Here is a 7,119-nt window from a genome sequence, read left to right as displayed (position 1 = left end):
TTAATTTTATATATAATTCAACATACATGAACAATACATATTATTTCAATTATAGCTTAGCGATCAATAGTGATCTGAAAATGTGTGTCATAAAAAGATACACTGCTATTAATATAGCGTCAGTCATAAATAGATAGACTTTCAAATAATACATGTTAGTATTATCAGGCATGCTTGGATTCCCTTGTATATTAATATTAATTAACAAAAATATTGTTTAAACAGTCTATAAAATATTCTTAAAAAAATTAACCGAATTCAAAAAAATAAATAAGGAACTCACTAAAAAGTAAAAAATAATCAGAAATTTCAGATTTTCAACACAAAAAAAAACGTTTTAAAATAGAATATTTACATAATAACTGAATGGAAATAAACAAACAACCTATTTAATTTACCTAATACACATATTTTATATTCTACTATATAGACACAATTTAGCTTAATACCTACATAAACCTATTTATCTATTTGCAATATTATTTTTACTACTACCAACTGATCAGTTTGAAGTCGGTACGAGTAACAATTTATATTTGGTTTGTTTGTAATTTAATTTTGTCTATATGACACAAAATTATATTATTATTTTTGTATTGCTTAGGTTCAGACCTCATCCTCTTTTGAAGTCGGTTAAAAATAATTATTACCTGTTGACATGGAGAAATTTAAATTGAATATAATAAAATTAAATATATTCCACAAATTTTCAATTGTATGGTAAAGGCGACAGGGCGGTCCTCCTGTCGATGCGATAGTCGCGGGTTCGACTCCTGCTGGGACATGGTCGTAAATTTATGTTCGTGATTACTCTTAAGCAAGAGTGCAAAATTCGACAAATATAATAACGCCAGTCGATATGCCGAGGACCATGGTTCGGAATCACCGTTAAACAGTCGGTCTAGTCCAGATGAACTTTAATTGGTAAAAAGGAGACTAAAATTTCAAAAAGACACACTTGGGTCTTATATATGCTGACGTGTCTTCAAACAACATATAAACTCTACCAGGCAGAGTACAGGATAGAGTGGCATAATGTGGCACTGCTCTTTTTTTCATCTTTAGTTAAAAATTAATTATTTATGAATTATTATTATTAATATTATATAATTATTATTATTATATTATTAATTATTTATTTATGAATATAACATTTTCTGTGTTTTTTGAAAAATATTGTGCTAATCAAACGGTGTTTACATGATGAAAATATCTTAATAGCTAAATAAATAAAACTAAATTACTACTATTATATTTCAGGTTTCTCCTTATTCAAATCTTACTCTTTAATGCTATTACAGCATTTGATTTATTTTATATTTTATATTGTGTTGTTATTTCTATTATTTTAATTAAGGCTAATGCAAATACCTTCAAGCCGTGAAAAAGGATTATTTATAATGTATTTGGTGGCACCGTATTTTTCAGTTTTTATCGCATTCTTCTATCCGTATATCACAAATATTTCCTTTTTTGTGTTTAAATTGCTGTTAATGTCCTGATCTACTTTTGCGCGTGTGTGTTTTTACACCTTCTCGGAAATTCAAAACGTAGTGGCGATGTTTGCCAGTTATTTTTAGTATTTTGGGTGATATATATTTTTTAATTCAAACGCTAGGTGAAGTGTTATTGGTCATATTTTACCGTTTTAGCTATTACCTTATATAATAATGTATAATGGGATATACCAGGGTTGCATTGTGTACGGTAAGTACTCATTTTTAAACAACATATTTATTTATAATGTATATTTTTTTGTTATGAATTTGTTTATAATATTATTTATACTTTAATTATTTTTTATATTTATATTATATAAGTTTTTAGTTGGGTGTTTTACAAAAACAAAAGTAACAATATTTGTTTAAAAATAATGTAAAATTTAATATGTCCATAGATCTGATAATCAAAGTATCGCCTATCCTATTAAGCTTTACTAGTTTTTCAAATATATTTTGAGGATTTTTTATACTTTACGGAGATTTTCTATAATGAACCGACCATTTCGACATAGCATAATGTTGAATTATAGTTAATATTCTTGAGTTTTCATTGGGATTGTTATGGAGCTTCATAAGGCCAAAGTAACGGACATAAACGTGTAAAGAAGGCAAATGTTATATTGAAATATTTAACAATATAAAAGAAACATATTAATAATTCTATTTTTTCCAATAATTGGAACTAAGTAATTACTAAAGTCAAATATTTACCTACTTATATTTTCCTTTTACATCTGCGCAAAAATCGAATGTTTTCATACTGTTTATCAAGATAATGTTAGTTCCCAATAGTATTTTTTACGATTAGAAAAACAAATACAACAAAATAGTCAATGCACGAAATTTTTTGTATAACTGAAGCTGTTTCTCTAAATAAGTGTACCGTCTATGACAAGACTAGATGTTTATGGAGTAACTTGAAACAGAATAACTGAAATGAATATAATAGAATAACATTTACTTCACTTTAATATTAGTATAGTATATAATAGTTGTTTACTGTCTTCTCAGAAAATGAAAGCATACTTTTTGATTCGTGTAACTTCTATTAGACAGGTTTGGTATAATTTTAATTATAAATTAAATTGTGTTTATTTTTTATTTAAACTTAAATCAATTCACACTCAAGACGAGTTCCTGTTAAATGTACCAATATGTATTTCCCAAATTAAAGTTAAATAAACTAACTTGATCTAAAGCCAATAGAAACCATTTTAGACATAATGTACATTGTATATTCATTAGCAATTAATCTAACTACGTTTGTTGGACATAATTGGTTTATTAATTACAATATTGTAGAGTAGTATTTCTTTTTGTCGATTAACTATTTCCAAATCTAAACTGGTAACAAATCAAAGTTGGTTATTGTTATAAGTAGTTTAAAATGCTTTAATAATAGTTTATCGAATTTGAATATGAGGATTAGACCTGTGTTACCTGATTTGCTAAGGAATAGATAAGTTCCATTTGTTACCATAATTATCTATGCCACCTTGAAAATGTCGGGGCATGCTTCAGGTTAAATATGTTTATCAAGTTGTTCTTCGAGGCTTTCATTAAGTTTCAGGAGCCTTTTGCGGTTGTTGTAAATTTCCATTCTTAAACTTGCATTAGATATTCCAGCTTTATGGTTTTATTTTGTAATTAATGCTACTTTCTGCCATCGATAGTCATATTATCGTTTCTATTACAGATTGTATATAAGTCAATTCAGTTAATTTAAGTACATCAGCAAGATGTAGTATTTCTTTGTCATTGTGTCTAACCTATTCATTTCAAATAATTTTAATAGGCGGCGCTCAAATTAATTCACTACATATTTTGCGACGCAATTCAATTTATATCAATTAATTTTTTATCTGGTTACTAATACTACTAAATTTTATTTTGTCAGCTTCTTAGTTCTTCCTCATACTCTTTTAGGAGCTAAGATTAAGAATCTAAGAAAGGCAGTTGTATTAAGTTGTGACACAAAACTTAAGAAGCATCCAAGATGGTTACGGTTAATATATGTATGTTATGTATGTGTATATATATATATATATATATACATATATATATATATATATATCATCGATACATATATTGGATTAAGTTTGCGGTATATAATTTTTATCAGAGGCATCCATCTTAGCGTGCGAAAATCGATTTAAGAGAACAGAAAACATTTCTTGTTCTGGGCGATTATCGATATTATCAATAAACAAAAATAATATTATAATTTCAATTTAAGGTGTGTGATAATACGTACTGAAAAATAATAATTTTCTATAAATGTCTTCAATTCCATTCACCAAATATTGGACCCAAATATGGAACTTCCTTTCTTTGCAACACTAATATTTTTATTCGAGTTTAAAAAATAGAGTGAAATTTATAGTATAGATAAATACAGATAAACAGTTTTTCAAAAACCTTAAAACCTGTTATCATATATGTGTTGCATTTAATGTCAAATTTAAACGCTATTAAGCAAAACTGATAGTATAGATTAAAATTCTAAGTATATTTTGATTTAAAATATACATTTTTTGTTGGTGTTCCACAAATGTTAGTGTGGTGTGAATTAGTTCAGAAAGAATTTATAATACAGAGAATGAAAACCAACCGAATTAAGAGAAAGAATTGAGCGATTTCTAAAGTCATGTTTCAATAATGTCCTTATTATTTTACATCGATTAGTATCTGGTGATCAACAATATTATATTACGTCTCTTATAATCTGTTGAAAATTATAGCTGATTTTTTTAAATGCCAATTAAATTAATACATTAATTACATCATATACTGAACACCTCGTCATCATATACATACATGATGTATACCTAACCATATGGTCCAGAAATACATAGAAAATGTTAATTAGCCTATTAATTAGATTTAAAATATTTCTTTTCAAAATATCCCAGTACCATTATACCAGGAAAATATATTTTTATGTTAATAGGGCTGAATTATTTTAGAAACTTGTAAACTTAATTTTAAAAGTACAAATGTGAGCGAAAATTTATGAAGGGCAATAGAAACCCTGGAATATAATTTATTTCCTAGTATTACATAATTATTATAATGGGAAGACCTTTTTAAAGACCTTCTTTAATAATTTCATTTAAATCCAATCAATGGTGATTAAGTATATTTTAATTAATCTTAAAAATGAGAATATTGGAACTTATAACTAAGTTTTCTTAATAATATTGAATTTAATATAATAATAATCAGATAGCATATAATGCTAGACATTTGGTTTGAAAAATTATGAATACGATAAAAGAGAATGTAATGTAATTTTTTTCGTAATAATTCTTGTTCATATGAAAATGTTAATAAATTGTTTTTAATGTACTAGTAAGCGCATAAGTTATTCCGAAAGGATTTTTTTTATTTTGAAGCTTTATTACGAAAAATCGCTACAATCTATATTATTTTATCTATCTTCTTCTATCTATCTTCCGCCAAATAGGATTTACTCGGTACAAGTTTAGACATATTTCACGTACTCACAAAATATTTTGTTCGTACTATGAGCTATTGAAACTTACACCTGAATTTTGTAACTAACTTAATTTAATATATTAATTATAGGACAATGGACGCGAAGAACATTGAATACGATAACAGAGACGATATAAACAATTAAAATATGTTGAAATCGTTTAGTCTTTTCAGATGCATATTTCTTAAAATTACGAGCAGACATTTATTGAGAGCAATAGAAAATAAAATATAGTTTGTAGTCAAGTTGTAAACAATAATTTTAATTAAAAAAAACCACTTATAACCTAGAAACAAATGGTGGAGAAATTGACTGCAAAAAGGGAAAAATAAAGAGGCAATAACACGAGCCAAAGCGAAAAGAAAAATATTCGAAACCCGAACCAGGCGAGGTAAAGGTAAAATCTCCCATATCTGACCCAGAGCCCGCGGCAATCCGGTCAAGATAAATTATTATCGTAAAGGAGTTTTTTCTGTTTATCTTTTGCCGCATGGCTTGAGAAGAAGAAAAGGCCGCTCGGTTTTTCGCCCGTCCAAGCAACGGACACGTATGCCGCGATCGGCTTTTTGCCGAATTGGAAGATGCGTCCATGTTTCCGAATTGTGATTTATTACGTCGTACGATCGCAAAACCTGTCGTTAAGTGGTATGTTTCCGATGGACGAAAATTTACCTTTTTTTTTGCCTCGCAATTTAACTGTTCATTTCGCTCAAATGGCGGATAAATTTACATGGGTCAATAACTGACAAATTACCAGCGCGGAAAAATGGGTTGACCCAAAAAATACCGACAAAGTCCATGAATATTTTAGGCATATATCATATACAATTTTATTTTAACGATTTAATTTTCATATAGACCCAATAATCGTTACTAATGATTCTATTGAAGTGGTAGACATTCAACTACAATTGCTTAAGTTAATCGTGGTTCTCTCATAACAGAGTAAAGAGAATTAATTTAGAATTATATTATTTTAAAAACTTTTTAAACAATATTTATTGTTAAAAACATATTAACATATTAAAATAGTGAGGAAATAGGTTTTTTTCCATAGTTTATAAAGTTATATTAAAACATTTATAATCATTAAATTTTGATACAAGTTATATTATAACATATTCAATTTATTACGATACTCGCTTCGGCGGTACATATACTAAAATTAGAACGATACAGAGAAGATAGCATGGCCCCTGCAAGGATGACACGCAATATCTTGAAGCGTTCCACATTTTTCTGAGAAAGCCGACTACCTTAACTACTAACTTACTACCGAGCTAACGGGAAATAAGCAAAATGATATACGAGTTTCTGCTGAAGGGTGACATCTCTTGATATGTGCAGAATGAAACTCAGTTTAAATCATAAGACACCTATTGGCCGACTGTAAGAGATATAAGGATCAGAGACATAGGTTTGGGCTGGGAAACGACCTTGCAGCTGACCTTCAACTGGGAAACCTGGATGGAGTAATGGCATCCCTAAAGGATATTGATCTATATACAATAATATAACTGCAATAATTTAGTCCGTGACTATTAATTAGAAGAATACCTATAGTATTGTAGCGACTTTAAGGCATGTCGAATTTTACATCGTGGAATAACGGTCAACAAAGTACCCACAAATATAATCCCAGATGTTGAACACAGGCGGAGTGCCAGCAGCGATAAGTAGAACACCATAACGAATAGCTGGCAACCCCTAGACATTTATCTGGGATGTTATTGAAGGGTATTTCCATCATTCAGTAACCGACCATCGTTTTGTTTAGACGTGCCACCATCGACTGCCCAAGCCTCGTCTCCAGGTAACACCGCTGCCATCCGTTTTACCTTTTTTGTATTTTCTACATGTTTTATATTGCCAATAAATAACGCTCACATAATGTTTTCATTACGTTTTACCTCCATTCACCGAGCCATGAACTTACCCTAAATTGGTGACCCCGACGTGATCTTTCCCAAAATTGGGTTTGGACTCATGAATGCAGGGTACGTGCAACATGGTGTATTTTACGTTACTTAGATATAGATTAGTTATATGGATATTTTTTTCCATCATTTTCAATAATTTTAATATGATTCTTTTTCGATTTTACATTTGTACCTTCAA

At 28.8% G+C, this 7,119-nt stretch overlaps 1 non-coding gene across 1 annotated transcript; it reads left to right on the top strand.

Annotated features, from left to right (window-relative positions):
- Nucleotides 1–6,136: 6,136 nt before the first annotated feature.
- On the top strand, nucleotides 6,137–6,240 carry LOC143199222 (U6 spliceosomal RNA). The gene has a single exon (XR_013006394.1). It is a non-coding gene; the product is annotated as a U6 spliceosomal RNA (small nuclear RNA).
- Nucleotides 6,241–7,119: the final 879 nt, after the last annotated feature.

This window comes from Rhynchophorus ferrugineus, unplaced genomic scaffold (genome assembly GCF_030347505.1).
Source record: "Rhynchophorus ferrugineus isolate W39M unplaced genomic scaffold, kcgeb_rfMv2 rfM6, whole genome shotgun sequence".
In the NCBI taxonomy this organism is placed as follows: Eukaryota; Metazoa; Arthropoda; class Insecta; order Coleoptera; family Curculionidae; genus Rhynchophorus; species Rhynchophorus ferrugineus.
This window is presented reverse-complemented; position numbering and strand designations above follow the sequence as displayed.